This window comes from Canis lupus, chromosome 17 (genome assembly GCF_048164855.1).
Source record: "Canis lupus baileyi chromosome 17, mCanLup2.hap1, whole genome shotgun sequence".
In the NCBI taxonomy this organism is placed as follows: Eukaryota; Metazoa; Chordata; class Mammalia; order Carnivora; family Canidae; genus Canis; species Canis lupus.
In genome coordinates this window covers 28,307,059-28,319,962 of record NC_132854.1, presented here as the reverse complement: position 1 = coordinate 28,319,962, position 12,904 = coordinate 28,307,059, and the positions used below count along the sequence as shown (strand labels likewise).

Sequence of the window (12,904 nt, the reverse complement as noted above, 5' to 3'; positions counted from 1 at the left end):
TGATCACTCCCTGTATTTGGCAGAGAATTTTTGTAGAAGGAATATGGGAAAGGCCCAAGATACCAATCTAAAACTGCTTCTTCTAAACTGTCCTTTATTTAAGACAGGGAAGAACTTATATTGTTCAAACCTCTCAGGCTCAAACCATGAGAGTTTCACTCAACTTTGTCTCTTGGCCAAGCAAGTTACTTTGCTAACCCATCTCTGTAGACAGATGGTCTAATTGTAGTCTGCGCTCATTTATCTATTGTAGAAGTTGGCTGAAGGAGGAAAGAAGAAAGAACAGATCCTACCATCTGAATTGTTCCTGACATTTTCCCTTGGTTTGTATCTGGTCAATACCCAATGTGGTTATATTTGAACCGAATGTTTGTTACTGAATTTGTGTCTCTGCCCCAATGATCACCCTGACAAATATTTACTCTTCCTTCTAGACTCAGGTAAAAATCTCCTTTTTCTTTTATTAAATATTCTTTGATAAATATTAGGCAAAGTTGGAGGTGTGTCCTTCCACTGTTTCATAATTCTCTGCATGCACATCCATTAAAGTACTTATTACACATTTCAAGGGAAGACTCCCTGTGCTCTTAAACTTATATCATCAGTTTATAGACCAATGACTGTTACATAGATTATATAAATAGATTTTAAATATTTAGTGAATGAATTATACATGAATAAATAAGTTAATGATGAAAATATGAAATGCCTCAATTATTTGATTCCAATTTAAATATGTGTAATACACACAACACACACACACATCTAATGAATTTTCCTCCTTTCCTAAAAGTAAAATGACTGATGGGGGTTGAGTGGAGGAAGAATATATTTCTTCAAGGTTCAAATTATTTAGTTTCTGATGAAATTTGTTTATTTACAGAATATTCTCAAATTTGGGGGTTAATGTGACTTCTAAAGATTTCACGAGATTGTCTGAAGGCAGTTTAGACAGAGATTCCAGCAACATGCAACAAACATTCAATGAGCATTTGTGTTCAGTACAAAAGGAATTAGAAAAATATATTCCCAGGATATATGTATTTATCAAAATAGGTATTCTTCAGCATCACACAATAAACATACTACTGTAACATCATTTGTAAAGTGAAATTCTTTAGATCAACTCATCTGTCTCTATCGAATTAATTTTCTTCATCTGTCCTAATTATTTACTTGAGTGTTCAAACAAAACATGCCCATTTTACAAAATTCAATCTATTCTTGTAATACTATAATTATACAATATTACAGAAATAGATGCTACAAAAATTTCCCTATATTTTGCTCCCTAAAGACAAGTTTGGTAGACATATTTTCCAAATACAGACCAGAGAACAAAATCACCCTTAAGAATATAGCATGCAGGGCACCTGGGTGGCTAGTTGGTTAAATGTCTGCCTTTGGCTCAGATCATGATCCTGGAGTCCTGGGGTAGAGCCCCATGTGGGGCTCCCTGCTCAGCAAGGGAGCCTACTTCTCCCTCTGCTCCTCACCCCATTCATGCTCTCTTTCTCTCAAATAAATACATAGAATCTTTAAAAATAAAAAAAAATATAGCATGCACTCATACAACTCAATAACAAAAAAGCTCAAATAATCCAATTTTTAAAATGAGGAAATGACCCAATAGACATTTTTCCAAAGAAGATACATGGATAGCCAGTAGGTACATTAAAAGATCCTAAGCATCACTAGTTATTAAGGAAATGCAAAATAAAACCACAATGAGATCTCGCCTCACACATGTCAGAATGACCATAAAGAAAAAGAGAGAAAATAAATGCCAGCAAGGATGTGAAGAAAAGGAAACCCTTATGCACTGTTGATGGGATTGTAAATTGGTATTACCACTATGGAAAATAGTATGGAAGATTCACAAACAATTAAAAATAGAACTACCATATGATCTAGAAATTTCACTTCTGGGACTATAACCAAAGGAATGAAAACACTAACTCAAAAAGATATCTGTACCCTGATGTCACAGAAGCATTATTTACAATAGCCAAGACATGGAAATGACCCACGTGTCCATCAATGGATGAATGGACAAAGTGGTGGGGTATATATATATATATATATATATATATATATATATATATACACACACACACACACAATGGAATATTATTTGGCCATAAAAATGAGGAAATTCTATGATTTGTGACAATATGGAGAGATATTGAAGGCATTATTCTCAGTGAAGTAAGTCAGACAAAGAAAGGCAAATACTGTATGATCTCAGTAATATATGGAATCAAATAAAAAACAAAAATAAAACCCCAAATTCATAGAAAAAGAGATCAGATTCTGGCTACCAGAGGTGAGGGATGAGAAGAGGGGACACAGAAGTAAGGTGGTCATTATAGGTTAAGTGCTAGGAATGGAATGTACAACATGACGACTACAGTCAACACTGCTATGTGATATATGAGAAAGTTTTTAAGAGAGAAGATCCTAAGCATTCTAATCACAATGAGAAATTATTTTCTTTCCTTTTTTTTTTTTTTTTGTTGTATCTGGATGAGATGATGGATGTAAACTAAACCTATTGAAGTAATAATTTCACAATATATATCAATGAAGCCATCATGCTGCATACCTTAAATTTATATTGTAACATATACCAATCATTTCTCAATAAAATCAGGAAAAAAAATTCCCTCCCCTCATCCCCCAAAGAAAGAATAAACCATGCTAGTTTGACAAGGTAGTTGCCTGAATGGCTATTCTACACAGAGGTTTGGCTAAAAGAGAAGAAGAAATATGATGTGAGAGTTTAAAGGGAGAAAATAATTGAGTGCAGGTTAAGACTTTTGAAAATGTATTATTTGCTTGTTTTTTCTTCCTTAAGATGATCAAGTTTGAAAATCTTTGTAGGCTAAGAAGAAAATCCAATAGAAATAAATGATTTGGAGAATGAAAATAGATGGGTTTATGTCTTTAATAGATGGAATACAATGTGATATATCACATTTTTAGCTTATATAAAATTTAATTCATAGGATATCAGATCCAGATATCTCCCCTCATTGGACAGATTTAGAAAAATATAGCCTATTCAAGTTGAGTGAGTTCTTCTCATTCACTTCCCTAATTCCAATTTCAACTGGTAATCTCAAATGTGGAGGTGGTGAGATTTAGGGGACCATCTCTTTCTTAACATTCTTAACATCTACAGGTGAATAAGAAAGACAACAAAGGAAAGGGGAAAAAGAAAAGAAAGAAGAAGGGGAGACGAAGGGAAAGGAAAGAAATTTAATTCTTGCTCCTACTTTTCAATTTCTTCTTATCTAGTTTTGTCAAGGTTTCTTCACACTAGTCACATTGGTGGATGGATAAAGAATGGATAAACATTATATGTTTTTGAAAAGTAATGTTATTCAATTTTCAAAGCAGTTCAATGTATTTCTGCACTGCAGATATAGAGCTGAGATTCAAATAAAGTATCTATGTTTTCTAAGTTCATGTAACTTAGAGTTGGGAGTCAAGATTTGGAACCAATTTTTTTTTTTATTCCCAAGTAGAGATTTCCCTTCCTTAGCTTCAATATTTTAATATAAGTGTTAACTTATCCTTAACATTTAAGGAAAATATCTAATGTTTTGAAGTAGTTTGTCTTTACATTTTAAAAATCAGAACTTTTCTAAATATAAAATAATCAATACATTTATTGACTACTCAAATAAGATACAGCCAATATTGTGCTAGATGCTAAGTGCTGATTGCTCATGTTATGACTTTTGGTCAATAAAAAGTCCTCTTCTTGGCAATCTCATGGCAAATCCAGTTTTATGGGACCTGAAGCTTATGGTAACTGAGGAACCCCTTCATAGAAAAATAATTGAAAACAATAAAATAAAAATCAATTATAAAAGTGGATGTTTACGTAGAATGAGAAAAAAATACATCAATCACAAATTTTTAAAAACTGACAACATCAATTATCACAAAATTCAGAAGAGCAGCATGGTATTTTTACTAATTAATTACTTGACCCACTTCTATAACATATTTTGTCCCGTACTCTTGGGCTACATGCTCTTTAGTTGCCTTTTCATAGGATAATAATTTTGTAATATTTTCTTTAGAAATGTGGAGAAGATAATTTAATCCTCTCTACTTCAGGGTTGATTAAAAATATATTTTCCATCATTTACAGTTTAGGAAAGATTATTTCAGTTTTACAACCTGGTATTGCTAATATCATTTAAATATCTGGGTTTGGGTCAATTTCCAAAACTATCAGATTTTTGTTATATATGAACTATAGGATTGGAGGGCATTTCAAATGTTCTTGTGCAGTGATTCATTTAGTTAGGGACACTCATTAACTGACAGGCTATGGATATCGTCATGTTATTACTTTAGGTAAACAGCACAGCAATCAGTAGTAGTGTTTCTACACCAGGACAGCTAGCAAGGACTTAACTGTCCATAGAAGTGACTGCAAACCATAACATTATACCTTTAACTTGCCCAATCCCAAAATGCCATTGCCACTTGGGTGAGAATGGTAGGGGCTATGAGCTTGACAGGGAATGCTGGATGAAAATGTGCAGCCAGATGGGATTAAAATGTCTTACTTTTACAAGTTTTAGAAACTTTACAGATGCAGCATCATAGTTTTCAATTACTTCCATGTATATAGTTCGGTTAATGAAAACTGTCCTGTATAGGAACGTTCCTACTGCCAAATTCCCAGTTCACCTGGAATAATAACATGATGACATCCATGGTATATCATTTATGTGTCCCAGTTAAATGAATAATTTTCATAAGAAAACTTAAAATGTCCTTTGATGCCTTGCTGAGGTCTCATAAAATTGTGTAAGGCCTGAACTTAAGCTCCATTAGTGAATAGGAAATCCTTCTCTAGTAAACTATTGCCAGAAAGAGTCTCCAAATCTCTAAGCAATTACTAAGTAAAACCAGTCAGAAGGTCATACCTCTTAATTTCTTGATTGCTCTACAATCACTCTGTTTATGATAGCCTAAATAAAGGAGGGTGAATAACTTGCACTGTTCTGTCTCATAAAATATATATTAACCAACAGTGGATGCTTCATTATTTTTTTAATTTATAAATTTGCTACTCCAGCTGAAGTAAATGTTTAGTTTTGATTTTAATTTTTCTTTGTAGAGATACAAGGAAGAACGAATGGTAAAGATCATGTCACAGTAATACATGGAGGTAATTAGGGAAATATAAAGCTTAACAAACTAATCGAACCTTAGGGTAGAGAAAGCTCTGTTACACCCAGCAAAGCTAAGCTTTGGGGGGGAAGTTAATACTTCTTCAACAGTTGTACTAAGAACATTAAAAATACTTTTGCCAAGGAAGGATATCAACATTTTAATCTACCTTACACTGATAAAAAGAAAAACACACAGCAGGGAGGAGGCAGAGGCTGGTTTTCATGGAGCCACAGACGGTAGAAACAAAATGTCCTTTGTTTGGAGAATATTGCACCTGCATTAAATTTACTGCTGACATCTCTTCATAGAAATTTGATTTTTCTCTCATTCCCCCACCTTTGATTGTTTTCAACACTGAGGAATGTGAGGCATGCCAGTCGTCCTCCTTGTCCTTGCGACATTTCTGTCTTCAGCTGTGAAAAGAGAACAGGGCTTCCTCACCCCCTGGCCATCAGCACGTCATCTCAGAAATGCACCTGCGACCCGTAACATGACACTCTACTGTGCAGAGCTTCATACTTCTGTGACAGACGCAAGAGATCAATTTCCTGCTGATTGGGCCTCAGAGTCAGGGAACTGTTCTGACAAGGAAAGTCTCTTTCAAATAATCCTAACTACTAAGGGCAGTTCAAATACAAATGTAGAACCCTTCAAGGAGCTGTGATATCAATATCATAAGGAAAAGAACTGTGGCCATAAGCACAGAGGTTGTGGGGATTTCGTTGTGGGGGGGGGGAGGCACGGCTGGGGTTGTCCATATAGTGAGTTGACTTTGAGATTTTACGTATTGTCTGAATATTCCACATAGTTGCCAAAGGAGAGAATGTGAGTGTGATGGATAGTCCATCATGCAAATTTGATTCAGGAATTTTTTTTTTACCTATGAAATCATTATATATTATAGATGAATTGAGCTTTGTTACTTATGTTTAGGCCCTTGTAGCTTCCTCTGAGGTTTTGCAAAGGTAGAGTCTACTCTACATCTGTATCCTGTGTACCTCTATGATCGCCCCTGCACTTGTGCACAGCAGTTTTTTACTTAGCTTTCATCTCTTGTCCTATCCATGGGTTTCCTAAGACAGAGCAGTGCTAAATCCCCTGGGCCTCAGTACCCTGCATTCCATCTTGGCAAATCTCTACTAAATGTTCAGTTTTTAGTGGATTAATGGATTGTCAATTGGATTAACCACTTCCTAGAGGATCCTGGAGATACAATAACATTTTTCACTGAACTATGTCAGTTTGGTCTTGACTTCAAGCTCAGAATTTTTCTTGAATTAGGAAAGCAGAGAAGAAAGAGAAGGAGGATAAGCAAGTTCAAAAGATGAAGTGTGTTATCTTATGGTCAGAAGATGTGGGTTCCAAACATGACTCTAACACCTGCAAGCTGTGTGACTTTGAGAACTGATTTAATTTTAAGCATAACTCTCCTTTTCATAAAATGGGGATAATAAAAGAATCTAGGAGATTAAATGAGAAAATGAATGTAAAATGCTTAGGGTTGCTTGCTCGAGAGAAAGAATTCAATAAAAATTAGCAGTACTAGAAGAGTAAGAAAAAAAAAAAAAACTTTGGCTTCAGTTTATGGAAGATTTTATCTGTGTATCATAAATTAGAAGAAAGTTCCAAAGAGGTGGAGGCACGGTTAAGAAGATGTGCCTTTAGGCCACCTTCTCTTCCTATCTACTCAGAAATCACCAGATAGGGCCCAGCTTCTATATTACTATTTGCTGTATGAGTACCTATAAACCTCCCTCTGTAAACTGCAAATGTGCCAAAGATTGATTTATTTTTTTGGCAAAAGGGCAGAATTAAAATGGAAGCCATTTAGATGTCTTTTCTCACACTGAGACTACATTGCTCACTTTTTATTTTACCACTTAACATTTAACATGAGAGTACTCGGAGATACTTTTAAACATCATCCATATACTTGGCTATAATCCTCCAGTCTACAGTTGTCTCAAAAGATCCCATCTCTCCACATTCCATGACTATTTCCAAATTGCCCCGATCTATCAGATTCAAATACAATGTTAGCTCATAAATAGGCTACTTCATTGTGACTAATTCAAAGTCTTTCCCCTATTTCTCCCAGATTCTCTTCCTGTTAGGAAGTAGAGAACAACAACAACAACAAAAATTTAGCGGCAAAAATTTATGTAACTTTAATCTTATAAATGTTACCTAAGTATACCCCATTTTCTTAGTCTATGAGGTCACTCTTTAATGTTCGTATCACAGTGGTTGAGCCTGATAGGCTCATAGGAAACTGCAAAGTCTAGACTCTTACCGGGTTTGCTCTTTGCTAACTCCCAAGTATTTTTGGCTTGGGAAGGCCTCCAAGTTCCCCATATCTGCCCTAATTGTTGATCACCCATCAGTCAGCTGTCTTTTCCACTGTAGGGTCAGGACCTTCCTCCCACCATCTTGAACCTGGCCTCTCTCAGTCGTCTGCTGCTTTCCCCTTGCACCAGCTCATCTCAATTTGTTAGTCAACTCCTCTGAATGGTAGCTAAGACCTGACCATTGCTTATTTAGCTTTTCTCAGAGTTTACAGGCCACACTTATCAATCACAGCCCCCTTCGGGTTACTTCTGTCTAGATGTGGTCTTGCCACCATGTTGTAGGAATGATTTTATCACTACCACCTCTGCCAATGATAAAGATCTCGAACACATCTCCCTTACTCCATTCCTCTGCTGGGGACCATTTGTTCCTCAAACCTGGAGGAAGGGAAGGAGCATTTCTGCCTTTTACCTGTCCATAGCCTTTCAAATCATCATATTCTCTCAGGATAGATATCCTCTGGAATGTTTTACAGTGAAACTATCCAATCCTTCCAAAAGAAGGGCATCTGTAGGGGTATCATCTTACCTTTGAACTGCTTACAAAACAACTGTCTGTCATGTATACATTTTGAGAATATTGGGTGTTATTTAACTTCAACAGTGCTGTTGAGTGTAGCTTCCCCCCCCCTCCCCACTAGTATGTGGGGGGAGGTCATGTCTCTGTCATTCTGCAGTTGTCTAAGACTGCTCTCAGGAGTCTAATCATCCACTTTACTCCAGGACTTATGCAAGATCAAAGGTACAGGACTCTCAAAGAATAAGTAATACACTCTGGAGTCAGTTCATTGTAAATTCACGTTCAGAAAAGTTACATTTTCCTAAAATAAGCTATCTCCCAAGATTCAGCTTTGTCTACCTGGAAGACTATTTATTTGAAGGAGCTATTTGGCTCTTGAAACACATTGTTATAAGTCTATCATTCCAGAATAAAGTTGTGTGTTATCTTTGCATAGCCAAAAGGTCCATGCAAATATTTATTTTCAAAAATAAAGAAGCAGTTTACTCTGAAAGTTAATGTAAGAATCCACCTTGATAGAAACAAAAGAAAAACACCGTGTTACCTTAAAAGTTAGTTTTTCCTCTTTCCTTGATAGATGCATATCTTCCAACATCTGGGGATCCTAGTCTCAGCCAAAATACTGTACAACTATATAACAGGATATTGTGTCAGAATCATATTGTGAGCTATTCATTGAGGGGTTTTGTCCATATTCTCCAAGGTAGCAAGGCTCTTTGCATTCTTTACTCTGGGATACTTGCAAAGTAGAAGCTAGAAATTTTGGCCAAATCCAACCTCCTCCATTGTTTCAGGTGTCTGGGAGAGAGACAAACATATACCTTTGATGGGGAAAAATATAAAAGAATATGTCCCTAGACATATCGGTGGCTCCCCAGAGCATTGCAGATACTCAGCCACCTTTACAAAGCCCCAGAAACATTAATGCCCTCAGAGTGAATAACTTCTCTCAAGCATAGGAGCTCTCTGCCTCACTAGAAACGCCCACCATCAAAGTGAAGCCTAATACAACTGGGCCAACAAACCCAAAGGGTACCCTTAAGCTGAGAGAGCATATAACTCCAAGGTAACCAATGTAGACAAGTCACCGACATGGCTGTGGCTGCCATATTGCTTGGGGCTCTGTGGCACCCTGGGACCATTGCAGATTTATGTATATTTAAAGGAAAATAGGAAATTGAGATTTTTTTCCTACATCTCAAATCGTGAACTGGGATTCACATTTTTCTCAGCAGAAGGATATTGGCAGAACCCCTATTTCACAGTCAAAGAAGCTGAGACCCAGAAGGAGATTCATGAACCTATATCCTAATATCTCACCAACAGAAGATGACAAAGCTGGGATTTGCATCTAGATCTGCTTAACCTCAAACACATGACCTTTTCAAAATTTCATTTTATTTTAATTCCGGTATAGTTAACATATAATGTCATGTTAGTTTCAAATATGACAAACATGCCCTTTTAACCAAAACTGGCTTTCAGGTTGATCAAAACTTGAGGAAGATAGTGACTATCCAATGGAGACACCTGGAAAATACCAACTTTACCAATGATCAAACTAACACCACAGCATATCAGCATCATAAACCCTTTGATATGATGAACTAAGAAGGATGCAGCCTAATATTTTTTTTAATATTCTTGCCCAAAATACATAACCTCTGTCCAAACATGAGAACACAGCAGACAAGCCCAAGTGAAGGGACAGCCTATAAAATAAAAGGTCACTGTTTTTCAAATGTGAAGGTCATGAAAGACAAGGAAAGACCAGGAGACTATTGCAGACAGGTGGTAAGGTGACATAGCAACTACACATGATGGAAAATTCTGGATTGGGTCCTGGGACAACAAAAAGAACACTAGTGAAAACCGGCGAGATTCAATAGAACTGTTGTGTATTTAATAATATCATACTGATGTTAAAACCCTGTTCTTGGGATCCCTGGGTGGCGCAGCGGTTTGGCGCCTGCCTTTGGCCCAGGGTGCGATCCTGGAGACCCGGGATCGAATCCCGCGTCGGGCTCCCGGTGCATGGAGCCTGCTTCTCCCTCTGCCTGTGTCTCTGCCTCTCTCTCTCTCTCTCTCTCTGTGTGACTATCATAAATTAAAAAAAAAAAAAACCTGTTCTTCACAATTTTATTGTGATCATGTAAGGTCTTTGCTTGAGGGGGACTGAAATGAGGGATCTAAGGGAACTCATACTGTGCTACTTTTCTCTAAATCTAAAATTGCTTTTTACTTAGTTTTTTTTTTTTTTTTTTTTTTTAACTAAGAAACAATCTGCATCAATCATAGAGGAGGTTTCAGAGAAGATTTTTTTAATCAGTTCCCAAATCACTTGCTGCAGACATTTCAGGACACCAGAGCTTATTCTAAGAACTCAGGGGGATAGTATCTCTGTGCACAAAAACTTGAGGGCACTTTTTTCCCCTGAGGGAAAGATAATTATGATGCTAAAAGCTAGGAGCTGAAGCAATGCTGTTGACCAGGCAAAACAAAACAGCACTCAGGCCCTTCTAATCTGAGACCTCCTTTATAAATTGTGGAAGACATTAGTCTGAAGCAGATATTTAATTGAATATAGTTAAGCTTTTCACACAACTAATTCAGGGAATTCCTTCTGTGATATTTATAAATGGAATGCTTCATACTTTAAGATTCTAGTGATGATGACTACCAGACAATTATTTCCATTGTTAAACAATTCAAAGATACGATTTCCAGCTAGAAAATATCTATTTATGAATCAAACATGGGCTGAACAAGCACTGTGCAGGAAACTAAATCCCTAGTACCAGAATATAATGAGATCAGCTCCTTGCCATGGAAACAATTGCTTTGGTGACAGGGTGGAAGTGAGGTTAGAATAGGGAGAGTGGGATACAGGGGTATGAGGTTACTACAGGGGTTAGATAAGAAAGGATAGCTGCCCCCCACCCCCACCCAGCAGCATTAGGAAGGATAAAGAAAATGCTATGAAATTAACAGATAAGAACACTAGCAAGAGAACAAAGCTATATGATGCCCCGTATCAAATATTGTGTGAAATGTGGTGGTAAAGAAAAGGAGAGAGAGACAGAAGGAGGGGAAAGAAGTGGATGTGATAGACATGTATCCAGGGAAAAAAATGAGGTGGGAAGAAAGGCAAGCTGATGGATAAGAAAGAGAAAGAAAGTCACTGATTTTACTAGAAAAAAAAAAACCAAAAGGACTTACCAAGATTCTTCAATTTCCTTAATGTTTTCTGTACCTTTTAGCCAACTCTGAAAGACCTCTGTAATCCCCACATAACCACCACCCTAATTCCAGCTAATATTGGCCTCAGGCATCATAATATCAATTCTAATACAATTTAGAATTTGACCCCTTTTTTTTTTTTTTTTTTTTTTTTTAGAAAGTTATTAGGAAACACAGTTATCAGGAAACTGCCCTTCATTAGTTACAGGATGTTTTTAGGAACTCAGATACACTTAGGCACCAATAAATAAACTCAAGAGTGGGGTTAAACTGAGACACTCAGGTTACACTGTTGCTATAATGCTAGGGAGTGGTCCTGAAGCAAATGACTGGTAATCATCCAAATGGGTGGATTCCATCTGTGTCCACAGTAAATATGCAGAAAGCACATTTATCCGTGTATTTCAAAAATTTTTACTGAGCATCAGGTGATACTCTAGGTTCTGAGGAAATAGTGGGAAATAAGTAGGATACCATCTCTGCTTTAAAAAGTTATTTTCACTATAGTAAATATGATACAAAAAAGAAAACAGAGTAGATGCAACTTTACCTGCCTGGAAAGCGGTAGGAGGAAGGGCAGCTACCTGACTTAGGTGTTCTCTGAGCTGAACATCTTAGATGTTCTTGAGAAGCTCTAGAAGGGTGAGGCAGGTGGGGGTGAGGGGGTGGGGAGAGGTGGAATGTTCCAGGTAGAGGCATACTGTGGTAGTTGCAGGCACAAAATCCAAAGCCAGACTTGCTGAATTTGAATCATGGCTCTACCAATTACCATCTGTGTGATCTTGGCCAAGTTCCTTAACTTTTGATGTTTCAGTTTTCTTGTCTGTAAAATGAGAGTAGGGGGACTGTGTTAAATACTTGAAGGAAGTGCTATTTATGTTTGTTAAATACATACAGGCATGCATGCATACATACATAAAGTTGGCCTGGGGGTACATTTACAGATGATTAGCAAAAAAAAAAAAAAAAAAAAATCTAAAGGGTATAATGGTTATACTGAATCTTGAGGTTTGGAGCAGGAATGATGGAAAGCTGTTTAAAAGCAACTTGGAGTACTAGGGTAACTTCAAGTCATTTAGAAAAGATAGGGGCACAGGGATGTTCCAGGGGACATTCTGGTTATCTATCACTCTGTGACAAACTATCCCAAGACTAAGTGCTTAAAACCACAACCTATGATTATGTCTCATGATTATGGAGGTTGATGGGCTCAGCTGCAGGCTCTCATTGCAGTTGCAGTAAGATGATGACTGGGACTGGATTCATCTGGATTCTTACCTAGGAGCACCTGGGTGGCTCAGTCATTTAAGCATCGGCCTTTGGCTCAGGTCAGCATTCCATTGGTCCTGGGATCGAGCCCTGCATCTCTCTTTCTGCTCACTGGGGAGCCTGTTTTTCTCTCTCCCGCCCCCTCCTGCTTGTGCTCTTTCTCTCTGTCAAATAAACAAAACCTTTGAAAAAAAGAAAAAAAAAAAAAAAAGACTTCTTACCTTGCAGTCTGGTTCCTGGGCTGGAATGGCTGGAACAGACAGACCCTAGTTAGGCATCTCCCTGTCCATTCCATGTGGCTAGCTTGGGCTCTCTCACAGAATGG

The 12,904-nt window shown here is 37.2% G+C and overlaps 1 long non-coding RNA gene across 1 annotated transcript in view; it reads left to right on the top strand.

Annotated features, from left to right (window-relative positions):
• LOC140608354 (uncharacterized) overlaps positions 1–12,904 on the top strand; it is a 78,580-nt gene that overhangs the window by 34,026 nt on the left and 31,650 nt on the right. The gene's annotated exons all lie outside the window — the stretch shown is intronic.